This window comes from Lithobates pipiens, unplaced genomic scaffold, assembly GCF_037356315.1.
Source record: "Lithobates pipiens isolate NorthernLeopardFrog02 unplaced genomic scaffold, aLitPip1_a1.2 Scaffold_18, whole genome shotgun sequence".
Lineage (NCBI taxonomy): Eukaryota > Metazoa > Chordata > Amphibia > Anura > Ranidae > Lithobates > Lithobates pipiens.
This window is the reverse complement of record NW_027507758.1, coordinates 47,798,153-47,816,144: the sequence shown is the minus strand read 5'-3', so window position 1 is coordinate 47,816,144 and position 17,992 is coordinate 47,798,153. Positions and strand designations below refer to the sequence as shown.

Sequence of the window (17,992 nt, the reverse complement as noted above, 5' to 3'; positions counted from 1 at the left end):
GCTTTGCACTGTCCAGTTTTAGTAAATCAACCCCACTGTGTCAGTTAGTTTAAATACTAACCTAACTGGCATCCTTATTCAAGGATTAAGCAATCCAACATTTGTTACATTTATTTATTAATTTAGATTTTAATTATCATCTTCATAGGTGAATTAATTTGCACTGGTATTCCTAAATATTCTATTGTGGGTTAAGATAAGGAAGATAAGTTGTCCATCAACTGCTTCAGTTAGATACTGCTAACTGCAAACCCTATACAAAGATTAATAAGGAATCCATCATTAATTTTAAATATCACAATATTTTTGTAGGTACATTTATTTGATTGATTATTACTAAATATTCTATGGTGGGCTGGCCTTACATTATACACTTTTCTTGTACAAGAAAATGTAGCAAATGCATATAATATGAGGTCAGACCTGTACACTTTCAATTTGTAAGCAATCAGGCAGGGCCTTACACTACTTAGTTGAAGGCAAATGGAAATTGAATTAAAAAAATATATAATGTTTGGTCAGATAAGAAAAAATCTTCTGATTGTTGCTCAGGTTCCAATACCCATCACCTGTGTCAGTTATGTTGTACTAGTGCCCTACCTACCAACCCTATATAATGATTGATAATGAATATGGCATTTGTTACATTAATTGTAATTATGGTGCCATATATTAATTTATTTGCCCATTTTTTCTGCTGATTATTGCTCAGGTTCCAATGTCCATGTCCATCACATGTGTCAGTATAAATACTGCCCTAACTGGCATCCTTATACAAGGATTGATAAGTAATACAGCATTGATTTCATTAATTGTAACTATCAATTCCATAGGCAAATTGTTTTGCATGACCAATGCTAAATCTTTTGTTGTGGGTAAAGATAAGGAAATATCTGCTGATTATTGCTCAGGTTCCAAAGTCCATTATATGTGTCAGTTATAATAAATACTGCCCTAACTGGTATCCCTATATAGGGATTGACAAGTAGTGCAGCACTGATTCCACCCATTGTAACTTTAATTTCCATAGGCAAATTGTTTTGCATGACTAATGCTATAATCTTCTATTGTGAGAAAAGATAAGGAAATATCTGCTGATTATTGCTCAGGTTCCAAAATCCATCACCTATGTCAGTTCTATCTGCCACCCTATACAATGTTTAATAAGGAATCCAGCATTTGTTACATTAAAAATAATTATCACACTAGTTCCATCTGTTAATTTATTTGCATAATTATTCCTTTACTATAAACTGTGGGCTAAGTTAAGGAAACAATACTGATTATTGCTCAGGTTCCAATGACCATCACCTATGCCAATTAGGTAAAATACTACCCTAACTGCCAACCCTATACAATGATAAGAAATCCAGCATTTGTTACAATAATACATTGAATATAATTGCATTATTATTCCTAAATATTTCCAATGCCCAGGGTTCCAATATCCATCACATGTGTCAGTTATAATAAATACTTCCCTAAAACTCAATCCTATATAAGGAATGCAGTACTGATTTCATTAATTGTAACTATCATTTCCATAGGCCAATTATTTTGCATGACTAATGCTAAATCTTCTGTTGTGGGTAAAGATTAGGAAATATCTGCTGAATACTGCTCTGGTTCCAAAGTCCATAAGTTAAATACTGGCATCCCTATACAATGATTATTAGGGCATCCAGATTTTTTTTATTATTATTAACTATACCTATCATATCCATAGGTACCTTTATATGCATGATTTGCTAAATCTTCTATTTTTGGTAAAGTTTTTATTTTATTTTTATTTATTTTTTTTAACTATACCTATCATCTCCGTAGGTACATTTATTTGCATGATTTGCTAAATCTATTTTTGGTAAAGTTTTTTTTTTTTTTATTAACTATACCTATCATATCCATAGGTACATTGATTTGCATGATTTGCTAAATCTTCTATTTTTGGTAAAGTTTTTTTTTTTTTTTTTTTTTTTTTTTTTAATAAACTATATCTATGATATCCATAGGTACATTTATATACATTATTTTCTAAATCTTCTATTTTTGGTAAAGTTTTTTTTTAATTATTATTATTAACTATACCTATCATCTGCATAGGTACATTGATTTGCATGATTTGCTAAATCTTCTATTTTTGGTAAACTTTTTTTTTTTTTATTAACTATACCTATCATATCCATAAGTACATTGATTTGCATGATTTGCTAAATCTTCTATTTTTGGTAAACTTTTTTTTTTTTTTAACTGCTTATTATTTATAAATACTCAGATTGCAATGTGGGCCTGGGTCAGTTAAATTAAATACTGTCCCCATACAACGATTATTAAGTGTCATTAACTGTAACTATCACATTATTTTCATTATGGATTTATTTGCATTATTAATCCTAAATTTTCTATTGTTGTTAAAGATAAATAAAAAATATGCTAATTTCTCAGGTGTCAGCGTCCATTACCTGTGCCAGTTAAATTAAATAGTGTAATTATTAAGGAATCCAGCATTAGTTTAATTCTCTGTATCACAGGTGAATGTATTTGCATGACTAGATGTACACTATGTTAATTCTCCTTAATTATTGCTTACATTATAGTGTGAATGGGATCCATAACAATTCATAATTATTTTTCGTTGTTTCGTTAATAAACTTTGAATAACTGTTTCGTTTTTATCATCTCTCGTTTTTTTCCTTTAATTGCAATAACAATGTTTTTCTTAACCTCCTCTATGTTTCAAAGCATTTGCTACATTTTCTAAAACCACCAACAGGCAAGTGAAGATGGAAACTACAAGTCCAAGAATTAGATTTTTTTTACATTTTTGATAAGGTTCCCAGCGTTTACTGTGCGACAAATGTCAGTCGCAAACCATAAAAAATAACTAAGTACACAGTTAACAAGGCAGAGATGATATGTAAGTTACACAGCAGAACCCTCTAATTTCATATATGGATTGTGGAGCTGTTGAAATGATGGAAATGATAGCAGTACACATTTGCCTTTTTCTCTTCCCAGAGACAGACTTTAGTGAATAGCACCGAGGGCAGCGGAGGGGGTTATGTACTAATGTAATGATAAAACAGAAAGATGAATCAGAGGAGGCAATGAAATGACACCCAACGGACAGGTCTTCAGGCAAAGGCAGACATTTTAATTAAAAATATCGTTTTTCAAGTGACAGGTCGCAAACAATCCCAGGGAAAGGAAGCCTCAGCCAGCTTGGTGCTTCCATCCAGAATTGGGCGCAGAGATTAAAGGTGGAGGATGTTATGAAATGACGCACAGGGGTGTCTGCCAAGACAAATGTTTACTCTGATCTCACCTGGGTGACTCTGAATTGACTTCATCAGTTTTATTTAGACTTGATTTCAATGATTATCCTGGCCTCAGACTTTTAGGTGGAGAGAAAAGTGTGTCTGGTTGGCACAAGTCATCTGAGCAAACATGTCCACAGACAGCCCTGTAATCACTACCAGCAACTGAGTGCCACTGTGACATGCCAGGGACTCAGGGCACCCAGCCTGCCCGACAGCTCTGCTTCTCATTACTCTACCGTAGTGTGCTAACTAGGGAATGTATCAAATATTTCAAGATAGACAGAAAGATAGATAGATAGATAGATAGATAGATAGATAGATAGATAGATAGATAGATAGATAGACAGACAGTCCGATAGATAGATAGATAGATAGATAGATAGATAGATAGATAGATAGATAGATAGATAGATAGATAGATAGATAGATAGATAGATAGATAGATTTTCTTTTTGTCATTTATAGCTGTTTTGGGGACTTTTCACATATCTGTGTGAGCACTAGGTTATGTTATTGACCTTACTTCACCCTATATGAGTTTATACATGTATGTATGTATGGACTTTTTTTTAGATGTGACCTTTATAAGGGGTGTGCATAAGGCAAACAAATTCATAATATTTCTTTTTTTTTAATGTATAATATTGCTTTTTTTTTATGTATAAGACCCCATACATGGGTTTTGGGACATTTGTCTTTTGATATAATTGATAATCTGTCTATCCTAACTTTATTTCTTTCTTATCTATCTATCTATCTATCTATCTATCTATCTATCTATCTATCTATCTATCTATCTATCTATCTATCTATCTATCTATCTGTCGTGCATCTCTTCTCTCCAGCTTTTCTATCTATCTGTCTATCCCAGCTTTCTTTTTTTTTTTTCTTTCTTTCTATCTATCTTTATCTACCTTTCTGTTTATATATCTATCTTTTGTGTCTGTCACTTCTCTTTAATCTCTATGTACTATTATATATCAATCACATATGTCTATACTATCTATCGATCTATCTATCTATCTATCTATCTATCTATCTATCTATCTATCTATCTATCTATCTGTCTGTCTATCTGTCTTTATCTACCTAGCTTGATCTACCTATTGATCTATATACACATCTGTGTATCCTAAGGCCTGGTTTTCTTTCTTTTCTTTTTTTTTTTATCTTTATCTATCTATCTATCTGTCTATCATGCATCTCTATTCTCCAGTTTTCTATTTCTATCTATCTATCTATCTATCTATCTATCTATCTATCTATCTATCTATCTATCTATCTATCTATCTATCTATCTATCTATCTATCTATCTATCTATCCATCTATCTATCTATCTGTCTTTATCTATGTAGCTTTATCTACCTCTTGATTTATATATATACACATCTATGTATCCTAAGGCCTGTTTTTCTTTCTTTTCTTTTTTTTTTACTTAGAATTGATTACCTTTGATACCATAGTATGTAATGGTACTCCTAAATTCAATAACAGACCTTTTAGGTTTATCATTTAGGTAAGCCCATTGCCCACTTATTTGATCACAGTAAAAACGAACTTTTTTTGAACTGCCCATACATACAAGCACCCTTTTGCTATTGGACCATGATAACAGCAAACCCTTCCAGTCATATTTTGAATAGGCTTGCCAATGATGGGCAGGGGGCAACGTTTGGTGGTGGCATTGCAGACTAGTGAGGATCTAGATATTTGTATTCATGAGCATGTATTGGAGTATAGTGGGACATCATAAATATTAATGAGTGATCTGTTGCTATGTATGTATGTTTTTATTGTTGATCATTTACACTGTAATTGAAAAGAGCTTTATATTAAATAATAAATCAAATCTACTTTTCCATGATTGTAAAGGTTTTTTAAGTGTTATAATGGAGTTGGCAGCTTTAGAATGTGCACAATTACAACTCGAATATATAAGAATGGGAGTACTGGAAATATTACTCATTTAATTATTTATAAACAGAAAGGCAACAAGGGACTATACAAATAAAATAGGATATAGGACATTATAATATAATACAGTAATCATTATAAAGGCAGATGTATGGGCTTGAATCACTTGAAATAATGTGAGAAATAAAGTTATTTAAAACTATTAGCCATAGAGCTGCACTGGTCAATTCTTCTGCTCCTTCCTCCATATTTTGTCTAATGGGAAAATAAATCAGCAACTTGTGTAGCGAGGCCTGGCCATTGAGACTTTCTGACATTTTTTACAGAAAAGCTTTTGAAATCCATTGTTCTCCATGGAGGGAGGATGGTCTGAAAAGAGATGTCATTGGTTTGCTTTGACTTTGTTGCTTTGACTTTTGTTTACTTTTTTTTTTTTTTTTTGCAGTGTTTCTACGTGTTTTTTTTTTTTCCACTACATTTCAAGACCACGACTTTCTATAAATGAGGGTAACATTGAGCATCCAAGTTAAGCAATTATTTGTCCTATAAATAATTTTTTTTTTTTTTTGTTCAGCTCCTTCTGTTAAGTGAAAGATTAGATTGCAATAGGTATTATGGCTGTGGGGATACATTGTTATCCTTATGTATATGTTCTAAGCATGTTTTGCCTTTTTTTTGCATTTGCATGCAGTACTATTGATTTCAATGAACCATGTATATATACACTTCAACATTTAAAAACTGCCTATTGCATTATTATTTTTGGAAGCAGGTCACATGTAACTGTTTGTATGGTAACTGGGGGTGAGTGAGTGAGTATGATTGATTTTTTTTCAATCATGTCTTTAAGGTGGAGCTCTACTGTGCTAGAGCCCCAGTATGTGAATGAAGCCTAGGGTCCTATGTTATCTAAGATTGGTGGTCTGAGGAGAGAGCTAATGGCTTTAAGTCAAGCCATAGTGCTATTTCTCCCTCTAAAAATATCAATGTGTGGACACATATCTGCCTGTTTATCCACCTACCTATCTATCTAGTCGATTTACTAAAGATGTAAGGAATGTTAGCTTAATGAAAAAAAATGAAGCTTTGATCAACCAATCCCAATATCCATCTACAATGCACTCTCCTCCATCACTCTGTAACTTGCTGAAGATAATAGATTTACTGGTGGAAGGGGTGCTAATGTTTTATTATCTTGATCTTGTTCATGCCATAACTGTACTTTTTGTTTTGCTCCATGCACATTGGATTCAAATCGCTGCTTCTACAGGAGTTTTGTGTTTTGCTTATAGAAGCAGCTCAGTGTAACCCTATATGTGTGTAATATTGGGGGTTATTTATGAAAGGCAAAACCTACTACTAGTGCAAACTGCAAGTGCAAAGTGCACTTGAAATTGCACTTGGAAGTGCAGTCCCTGTAAATCTGAGGGGTAGATCTGAAATGAGGGGAAGCTCTGCTGATTTTATTATCCAAATATGTGCAAGCTAAAATGCTGTTTTTTATTTTCCTTGCATGTCCCCCTCAGATCTACAGCAACTGCACTTCCAAGTGCACTTTCTGTGCAATTTCAAGTGCACTTTGCACTTGTAGTGCAAAGTGGAGTTGCCGTTAGTAAATAACCCCCAGTTGGGTTACAGGAGCTTTGTGAGAACACAAAACTCCTGTAAAAGCAACGTTATTTAAGCCAGTGTGCATGGAGCATAAGTTTAGATGAGTTTAGGAGAGTTTTTGTTTTTTTCTGCCTCCAAGCTCCAAACAGAAACATGAACCAGAAGGTTTTTTTTTCTGCCTCTTATATGCACACTGGCTTAAAAAATGTTGCTTCTACAGGAGTTTCATGTTCTGCCTGTAGAAGCAGCTCGGTGTTATCCTATGTGTCCATGCACAATAGGACGTTAAGAGGCAAATTTTGAGTTTATGTTTAGAGGCATAAAAAAAAACAAAAAAAACAAAAACAAAAAAAAAAAACCTTCTGGATGCTTAGAGCTATGTAAAATTCTCATAAACTCATCTAGACTTTGTACAAAAAATGCTCTCTATAAGGGTTTTTTTACTCCCAAGAGAATTCTGCTTGTAGAAGCAGCTCAATGTTATTTTCTACAGGAGTTTTGCGTTTTACCTGTAGACACAGCTCTATGTTATCCTATGTGTCCATGTACATTAGGACAATTACAGGCATATTTTGAGCTCAACCAAAAACCCTTCTGGTTTGTGTCTCTGATTGGAGCTTACTGGCAGAAAAAATGTAAAAATCTCCTAAACTCTTCAAAAGTTTGTACAAAAAATGATGTGTGTGTATGTGTGTCCAAATTATCTATCTTACATGTCTTTATGTGTTATAAATTAATATTTAGAATTGTTTGACGATGTTGATATAGTTGGGATCTTAAAATATGTAAATATATATATATATATATATATATATATATATATATATATATATATATATATATATATATATATATATATGAGCACATGGTAACTTTTTTGTGTATCTATTTTTATTATATAGATTCTATCTATCTAATTATCTATCTGTCTATCTATCTATTTATCTACATTTATCAATATGATTATTTCTATTTATGTAATTTATTTATATAGCTATCCATATATATATATATATATAGCGAGAGAGATTTACTAAAACTGGAGCACAGAGAATCTGGTGCAGCTGCGTATGGTAATCAATTAGCATCTAACTTCAGCTTGCTCAATTAAGCTTTCACAATGAAACCTACAAGGGTTAGATCTGAAATGAGGGGAAGCTCTGCTGATTTTATTATCCAATCATGTGCAAGCTAAAATGCTGTTTTTTCCTTGCCTGTCCCCCTCAGATCTACAGCGACTGCACCTCCAAGTGCACTAGTAGTGCAAAGTGGATTTGCCTTTTGTAAATAACCCCCAAAGTTACACCAAATTCTATGTGAACCAGATTTAGTAAATCAGCCATGGTGTGTGTATGTCCAAATCTATCTATCTATCTATCTATCTCTCTTTCACTCTCTATCTATCTGTCTATCTATCTGTCTATATATATCTACCTTTCTATCTATCTATCTATCTATCTATCTATCTATCTATCTATCTATCTTTCTATCTATCAGTCTGTCTATCTATCTCTGTCAGATAGTCTGTCTGTCCTTACCTATGTGCCAGCCCCTGGCAGTGTTCCTATAGGCAGTGTATAGATATTGATGGAAGCTGTGTGTTCCCTGCAGTGCAGTGTCTGGACACTCTCATACCTGCCCCCTTTTGCTCTGTCTGTTTATCTCAGCCTGAAGACATCCTTCTCACTATTGATTGCTCAATCTAAACAGAGCAAAAGAGGAAAATAGTATCGGACAGATGCTGCTCATTCGTGAGTAACAGGTTCAGGGCAGGCTGTAGCGCACCATTATCCTGTAACTTAATATTGAGCTGCTATAGCTGACTTAAATATCAAGTCTTTCTCGTTGCAGATTGCAGCCCTGCTCTCCTATGTGACCTTCAGGGCTCTCCTCTGACTAGCAGGACCAATCACTCTAATTGAACCTGGAATATTGGCCAATTCATATAATATCAACTCTGTCTCTAGGAAAGATGGATAAGCAGACAGGTGGATAGAGACAGTAATTTATTATATATATAGATAGAGGTATTAAGTGCCTCCAGCTTTTCCATCATACTGTTGTGCAGTAATATTGATTTCTGATTAAAGGCAATACTCTGCAGTCCTCTATCTAGAAATGAGGGTGCAGTGGAACCTTGAGAAAAAACACTCTTTGCTGCTAATAATGAAATACGTAATTCTTGCTCACTTTTTTTGTTCTCTAGACCTGCTGCCTTGTCTGAGTATCCTCCCTGTGATGTTAATATCTACCTTGTCATAATGCACACACACTCCCACCTCTGCACTCTCATATTGGATCATACAGCTACTGATGCCCATTCCCCTCTTCCACAGCTACTCCTGCATTTAACAAAACACCCTCCATGCAGCTAAGATGCCCTGGCAGAGTGAAGGTCAGCCAGCCCAGGCTTCCTATATAAAGCAATGTCACCCAAATGTGTGTGTGTGTGTATGCCAAATGACAACCACCTATATATGTGGAACAGTGTACAGGCATACCCTACTTTTAAGTACACAATGGGGTTTATTTATTAAAGCTGGAAAGTGCAAAATCAGGCTCCCTTCTGCATAGAAACCAATGAGCTTCCAGGTTTTATTACCAAAGCTTAATTGAACAAGCTGGGGTTAGAAGCTCATTGGTTTCTATGCAGAAGGGAGCCTGATTTAGTAAATAAACCCCATTGTGTACTTAAAAGTGCGGTATGCCTGTATTATCCCATGTAACATGTAAAAACTATCACACTTGTCCACAATGTCATTTTTTTGTCTATTGGCTGCAGAAAAATCATATTACTTTATTGGCGATTTGTTTTCAGAAATTTGCATCTGCAGCAGAATTACTTCATATGTTACGTGATAATAATAATAACAACAATGATAATAATAACCATGATGATGATAATAATAACAGTAATAATAGTAATAATAATAACATATTAGTTATATTATTATTTTTTTCTTTATTAATTAATTAATTATTTATTTACTTAATTACTTTATTTGTATTTATTTATTTGATATTTATTTTTGCTATATTGTTTTGCTCCTGGATACATTTCAGCTTCTGCATCCTGCGTAAGCTAATAATAAAATAGAATTATTAATATATGCCTTGTGTAAATGAAGGAATTAGATATATGCTCATGTTGAGATTGTACTAATTACATGTTTTTGTAATTATTGAATAAAAAAAAAAATTAAAAATCGCAACCTAAGCTCATGTAGATTGTATTTTAAATAACAAAAATGCTGCTCTATATCCATTAAGCTGCTGGAGTAAATTCTCTAGTTTGTTTAATTTGTTTTATCAAAGAAAACTTGTTGCATTGCAGTGAGGAGCCGCTGACTACAAATACATAATAGAAAAAAAAAAAAAAAACACGTTTGAAAATATCTATCAGGAAACAAAAAAAATCGATGAGGAAAAGGTTGCTAAGATTTAAATATACTTATGATGATAGTATAGAGGACGTAAAGAGACTAATGGCGCAGACATGGTCCGTGGCGGTTCTGTATGGCTGGTTATTCATCACTTACCCCACCTGGCATTACACAGGGTGACACTTGCACAGATTGCTCTGGAGATAGGTAACAGGAGGAGTGTTGGAAAGGGAAATACAAAGAGAAGGTCATGGGTGAGGTTAGGATGCAGAGGAGCACCCCTTTGGTTGATAAGCTGATGGTGGAAGCGGGGTGCCCAGCTCCTGGTCCAGCTCCCAGCTCGTCTCCCCCCTGTGTATGAGCACCGAGGCGACACTCATCTCCTCTACTACACTCAGCGCCTGCAATGGGGACTGCTACCCAGCCCAAGGCGTCCTCCTCGCCTGATCCTCTCTGCGGCATTTCCTGTCCTCACTCTGCACCCATCTGACACTTTCCTACAGCTACAACTAGTCATTTATTATAAGGGAATATGAGGCCAAGACTGGGGGTCCCCAAAATCACAAACACCCCAAGGCTGTGCAACAGGGAAATCAGAACATTACTGAGATGGAGAAAACTATATTGGCAAAAAGTGTCCCCTGGGGGTCTGCTGCGGAATCCAGATTTTATTTATTTTTAGAAAAGAAAGACAGCTATAGGAACTTGTGTCATTTATTGGTGGTAAAAAAACATTTGGGTTGTTTTACTGCCCTGGGTTCAGATATAAATCTAGAGGATTGTGCATTGATTGATAAAATAGAAAAAGAAAGAAAGAGAGAAGAAAGAAAGAACGAACGATAGATAGATAGATAGATAGATAGATAGATAGATAGATAGATAGATAGATAGATAGATAGATAGATAGATAGATATAGACAGATAGATAGATAGATAGATAGATAGATAGATAGATAGATAGATAGATAGATAGATAGATAGATAGATAAACACAGTGGGGTTGAATTACTGAAACTGGAGAGAGCAAAATCCGGTGCAGCTGTGCATGGCATAGCTTACAAAAAACCTAGAAGCTGATTGGTTTCTATGCAGAGCTGCGCCAGATTTTGCACGCTCCAGTTTTAGTAAATCAAATCAACCCACAGAAAAAAAGTATATATATATACATAGATAGATAGATAGATAGATAGATATAGATCCATATCTATATATATAGATCTATATATATATCTATCTCTCGCTCTCTCTCTCTCTCTCTCTCTCTCTCTCTCTCTATATATATATATATATATATATATATATATAGATAGATAGATATATAAATAGATATATCTATATATAAATATATAGATATAGATAGCTAGATAGATCGATAGATAGATCGATAGATAGATAGATAGATAGATAGATAGATAGATAGATAGATAGATAGATAGATAGATAGATAGATAGATGTAATAAGTTATAGAAAACTATAAGTTATAGCAAAAAAAGAAAGAAAGAAAGGAAGAAGGAAAGAGGGAAAGAAAGAAAGAAAGATGGCAATACAGATCAGAAAAAAGGGGGATTGATAGAAAGAGAAAGGAAAAAAAATAAAGTTGAAAAGTAGATAGATAGATAGAGGAAAAGATAGGTACATTATATGCACATCGATAACTAGATGGATAGATAAATAGATACAAATATAGATAGATAGATAGATAGATAGATAGATAGATAGATAGATAGATAGATAGATAGATAGATAGATAGATATTAGAGAAATAAGTAGGTAATTAAATAGATAGGTGTATACCTAGAAGAGAGATAAGAAATAGGAAGATAGGTTGATTAATTTATAGATAGATAGATAGATAGATAGATAGATAGATAGATAGATAGATAGATAGATAGGAAAAGCATATAGATAACAGAGAAATAGGTAGATGGGTAAATAATGGACACATGGATAAAGAGATAGATAGATAGAGAGAGAGATAGACAGATAGATCGATAGATAGATAGATAGATAGATAGATAGATAGATAGATAGATAGAGATAGACAGATAGAGAGATAGATAGACGGATAGGTAGATAGAGTGATAGATATACAGAGCAGCTGTTATTAATTCGTTTTGCCTTTTGAAACAATGGTGTAACTTTATTCTTTTTTATAATCTTCTGACATGTTGAGTTGTCATTTGTTATTTAAAAAAAACTGCCTATCTTGAGAACATATAAAAAAATAAAGTTGTTGTTTTTTATGAACTCCCCTATAGAGGCTCATACCAACCCCTCGGATGGCCCTCTTCCTGTCTATATTGATATTATTGGTAGATGAATGAGGTTATGTTATTTATATTCTGTTTACCTGTCTGGGTGTTAAGTATAGAGCCCATCCTAATGATAGCAGCATTTCACACTGCCGGATCCCCTGTATAAACAGCTGACACCTACAGTAAAGGGCAATGCTTTCCCCAAGAAGCTAATGAATACAGGCATTTAATTAGACATGAACTGATTTCTAGATATCTCTCTCGGGTCTGCTTTTTTTTTTAAGGGAGGGGGCATAAAATACAGCTAATCAAACCCCTTGTCATGGCCAAATTCTCCCTTGGGGTCTTTCAAACATTTGTTTTGAATAATTCACTTGAAGACTTGAAAATACTAATTGATTTTAAAGTACAACCCAAGGGGAGGAGGCAGCACACAAGCTGCAAATTACAGTTCCAGAAATATAGAGTTGCACCTGATCTTAAAATATAGAGGGGAGAGCAGCTACAAGAGGTCACAATGTGCCTTTAAAAAGTTGCTACAACAATATGCTTAGAGATCAAATACAAAAAAGTATCAATAAATATATTTGATAGTTTGCTCTTGTTTTGGTAATAAGGATAAAAACAACCCTCTGCTTTTTTTTTTTTTATTAGCCTTCTGTGGAATGCCTAGGCTGTAAAAGTATCTAGTTAGTTTACAGTGTAGTAAATAAAATAGAATAAAAAATAATGAGAATAATAATAATATAACTGTCACTATTTGTATTTTTTAAATTAGCTTTCAAGGAATACATAGGCTGAAAAGGTATCTAGCAAGTATAACAGTGTAGCAAAAATGTGTATACATATACATTGTATGTAAAAAAAATATAATAAGGATAATAATAAATAAATAAGAAGAAAAAAGAGGAAGAAGAATTACAATAAAACTAATAATAGAATTATTAATAATAATGTAACTCTCTCTCTCTTACCTGTAAGCAGGTGTGTCTACCTAAAGTAAAAAAAAAAAATTGAAGTCTCCATGTATATATAACTACTATAAAAACGTATTTAAATACACTACTTTCTAATGTTTGATTAGGTTACACTGTGCTGCTTTGTTTCAAATGTACCCCTCTACATTTCTTCACCACAATCATAATCGTTAGAAAAAAAAAAATAAAAAAAAATAAAAAAAAAAATATATATATATATATATATATATATATATATATATATATATATATTTAAACAATTCAATTAGCAATAGGTGTCCTGTAATAAACACTGGCAATGCCCACTTACACAGGTTGTGGTCTTTATTTTTATATTAGTTGATTTTTTTTCCTTTCCAGTCCCTACAGATGTTCTACTGGAGGAGGCCTAGGGGATAAAAATACAAAAAAAGACACAACAAATACTTATAAACAGAACAATCACAATTTTTAACTTGTATCTTATTTAACTATGGATACTTAAGTATCTAATACAATATGCCACATTGTAATCTTTCAGCATCTTTTTATTTGGAGAGATCTGTACAATGTAAGTAACATTTTTTTTTTTTTTTAGCTAGTTCTTCCTCTAGAGTTGGCCCCATTCATGGAGGGATTGTGATGCAATTCATTAGAAGTAAAGAGTTGACATAAGGTAAATCTACATGGAGAGGGCCTTTCATTCTGTGTGAGGGGAAAGCCTCATTAACAATCTCTAACAAGGCGTGCAGATGTTGGGATTGGACAGCCCCTCCATAATACCGGGGCCCTAGCAGGATGTCCACTTAATGAGGGTCAGCAGTGCTGGCCATGGGTGGAATATTCAAATTTCATCCCTCACTAGCTAGTTCCTTTTTGTTTTATTTTTTTTATTTTTATTTTTTTATTATTTTTAAGAATAAACATTTTAATTTTTATTTTTTATTTTTATTTTTTTTGCAGAAAAGTCTACAACACAGAAGAAAAAAAAAAGAAAGAAAACTTTTCCCAACCATGTATAAAGTTTGCCAAAGATTAACCCCTTGTAAGCCAAGGGAGGGCTTGGTACAGAAAGCTTGGCAGGAGGAGAAAGGGTTAAAGGTTTCTTTTACTTGCAACATAATTATGTTTTCACGGGATTAATGGACGAAAATGTGCAATATGATGGGGCATTTTTGTAGTTTGTGACAGAATTATTTAAATCAGCATGATGTCTTAATGACATGTCATTCATCAGAATGATGCTGTGTTTTTTTTTTTTTTTCTTTCCCTTCCTCCATCCACATCCCTGCTTTTGTCTATGTCTGCATAAATAGTGCATTACTCTCCCTGAAAGATCCACTTTAATGACTCTGCAGCGTCCTGCCCGACCAGCCAAGACTCAGACATCGGTGTGTGTACTGCTAGATAGATAGGGCTGCAGTGTGCCACTGGGGGACCTGGGCACACTGGGGGTCTTGATGGCACTTTGCTGTGTAATGTAAGCACAGAAGTAATTCCTTCATTGGATAGCGCTTGGTACATGAATTACACTGCTTCTGTATATATCATTATACACATACATATAACACATTTACATCTACCATCTACACATTCTCCCTCCCTCCTTCTCTCTAGCTATACATATATACACTTACTATATATATTTGACATACACATATAAGCACTATATATAGAACTATATATATATATATATATATATATATATATATATATATATATATATATATATATATATATATATATATATATATATATATATATATATTACATACATATATATTCACTTTCTATATATATTTTGCATACACATATAAATATTGTATATATATATATATATATATATATATATATATATTATACATATAATCTGAGCACACATGCATGCACACAGACATACATACACACATGCATACATACATACAAACTAATGTAGGAACTTATGAACTGTGTTATTATATTAAACTAAACCCATACATACACACATACATAATTGTACATACATACACACATAGATTATTATACATACATTAATGCTCACTACATATACACGAATGTATGAATGGTGTTATTATATTAAACTGAACTCATACATACGTACAGAGATTGCTATACATGCACATGTATACATACATACATATATTATTTTAAAGGCATGCATACACTCTAATATGTGAACTGTTTCATTATATTAAACTAAACCCATATATACATACTTAGATTAGTATACATACATGCATAATTACATACATAGATTATTATACATACATACACAAACTGTTATGCATGCATACCTACACATATAGACTATTATACATACATACATGTTCACTACATACACACTAATGTACGAACAGTGTTAATATAGTAAACTGAACCCATACATACATAGATTATTCTACATACATACATACTTATGTACATAGATTATTATACACGTACATACATACATACATACACACACTAATATACATACATGAATGCATACATACACACATAGATTATTATTCATTCATACATGCTCACTACATACACACTAATATTTGAACAGTGCTAATATATTAAACTAAAGCCATACATGCACACATACATACAGATATTATTATACATACATACACACATATATCGATTATTATTACACATGCATACGTACCGATATTATTATACATACATACATACATACATAAATAGATTATTACACATGCATACATACACTCTAATATGTAAACAGTGTTATTATATTAAAATAAACTTATACATACATATATAGATTATTATACATACATGCATTATAACATGCTTTATAAATGTGTGTACTAAATTGGCCAAACAATTACACAGATGCAATTTTGTTAAAGAAAGAGCATGTGTCTGAAAATAGGAGCTCTACACACAAAACTATTTCAGGTATTTAAACATGTAAATAATTCAGGGATGCACTTCCCTGTGGATGAATGACATCTAGATCTACACACCCATGCAGACTTGCAATAACACTGTATATACTATTATCACAGAAGTGTAAAGAGGAATTTTGCAACTTATCTGACACTAGGAGGTAAGGGATGTAGCTGTGAATGAACAGAAGTGATGTCAAACTCCCCTTCTAGCAGCAGACCCAGAAGCATCAATGGAAATATGGAGAGCTGCATTCTAACCTCTGTGATTGCTCCTCAGCAGCAGAGTGCACAAGAGATGCTCCATGCTCCCCACAGCACACTGTCAGGGCCCCTGGGAAGAGCTGGTCGGTGAGCACAAGCAAGTGAGAGTGAATGACAGAGGCCACTTCAGAGGCTGCAACACCCAGGATTCCCCCAGCCCTGCACAGAGGCACACAGACAGCCTGCACCAAGCAGCAGCACAAAGGCAGACTTGATCTTGGGAAACACAGTGCACAGCACCTGCAGCCTGACTGCACACTAATCCCCCCTCTCCCTCTGTCTCTGCTCTCTACAAGAAGGGTCCATTTCATTTAACTATTAAACTGCCTAATCCCTCCACCCCTATTTAAATATTTTTTTTTCCTTCCCTCTGACCCCCCATCTACAATAGCAAAACCCCCAAAAGGTCAGCAGCAGTGCTGGAACAAGGCTTGTAATCACAGGGAAGCGATTGAGCTTAGTGAAAGGGGCTGTAGAGGGAACTTACAGGATCCGGAAAGGATTTGCAGGCTGGACTAGAGTGCAATGTTCTTTGCTGTGTGCTCTTGTCTCCCTGCTGATGGCTGCCCAGCTCTCAGACCTTTTATGCCTCTATCTCAATCCATCACCAATCTTCCAACTCTAGATTTGAAGGCAGTGAGAAGATTTTTTTTTTTTTCTAGGGGGGCTTCGCAATAAGCCAATTCCATTGATAGATTTCAGCCAGCAGCTGCAGTCATTAAAAGGCATTTGGCCCCCTCACACAAAGATGGAGCGCCAACAATTATCTGCTTGTGCATTTAAGGACATAAGAATGTGTCCCTAACATAGCCAGGGCGAGCCCAATCACTGCCTGCTGGAGCCTGCTGCACACTCCCTGCACAATATTACAGATAGATGATATGAAGCACACACATATATATATATATATATATATATATATATATATATATATATGTATATATGTATATATATATATATATATATATATATATATATATATATATATATATATAAACAGCGAGTGACAATAGATAGACCTAGAGCTTGAATCCATCGCTATATTGTTTGTATTAATGTCTGTTCAATCAGATTAATTCATTTAATTTCTAAGAATTCAAGGTATACATGTGACAGTGAAGAAGTAGAATCAATAGCAATAACCCCCTCCTCCACTTATTGCCATAATCAGGGTGTTTATACACACACACACACACTAGCTCATGACAATGACTCTATACATAGTTGTTAATAGAGAGAGATTATATTTAGAGAGAGAGAGAAAGAAATATATGTAATATGAGATAGAGAGAGAGAAAAATATATAATATGTGTGTGTGTGAGAGAGAGAGAAACGAGAGAGATGTTATATATATATATAGAGAGAGAGAGAGGGAAATGGAGAGGTGTTTTA

The 17,992-nt window shown here is 33.7% G+C and overlaps 1 long non-coding RNA gene across 2 annotated transcripts in view; it reads right to left on the bottom strand.

Moving 5' to 3' along the window:
- The window catches only part of LOC143987116 (uncharacterized), a 40,718-nt gene extending 23,296 nt beyond the window's left edge, over positions 1-17,422 (bottom strand). The window contains exons 1-2 of one of the 2 annotated variants that reach the window (XR_013276599.1): positions 17,087-17,422; positions 13,770-13,847 (exon numbers count right to left, since the gene is read on the bottom strand). This is a non-coding gene — a long non-coding RNA (uncharacterized LOC143987116). The other variant, XR_013276600.1, reaches the window with a different exon arrangement.
- Between the last annotated feature and the right edge of the window lie 570 nt (positions 17,423-17,992).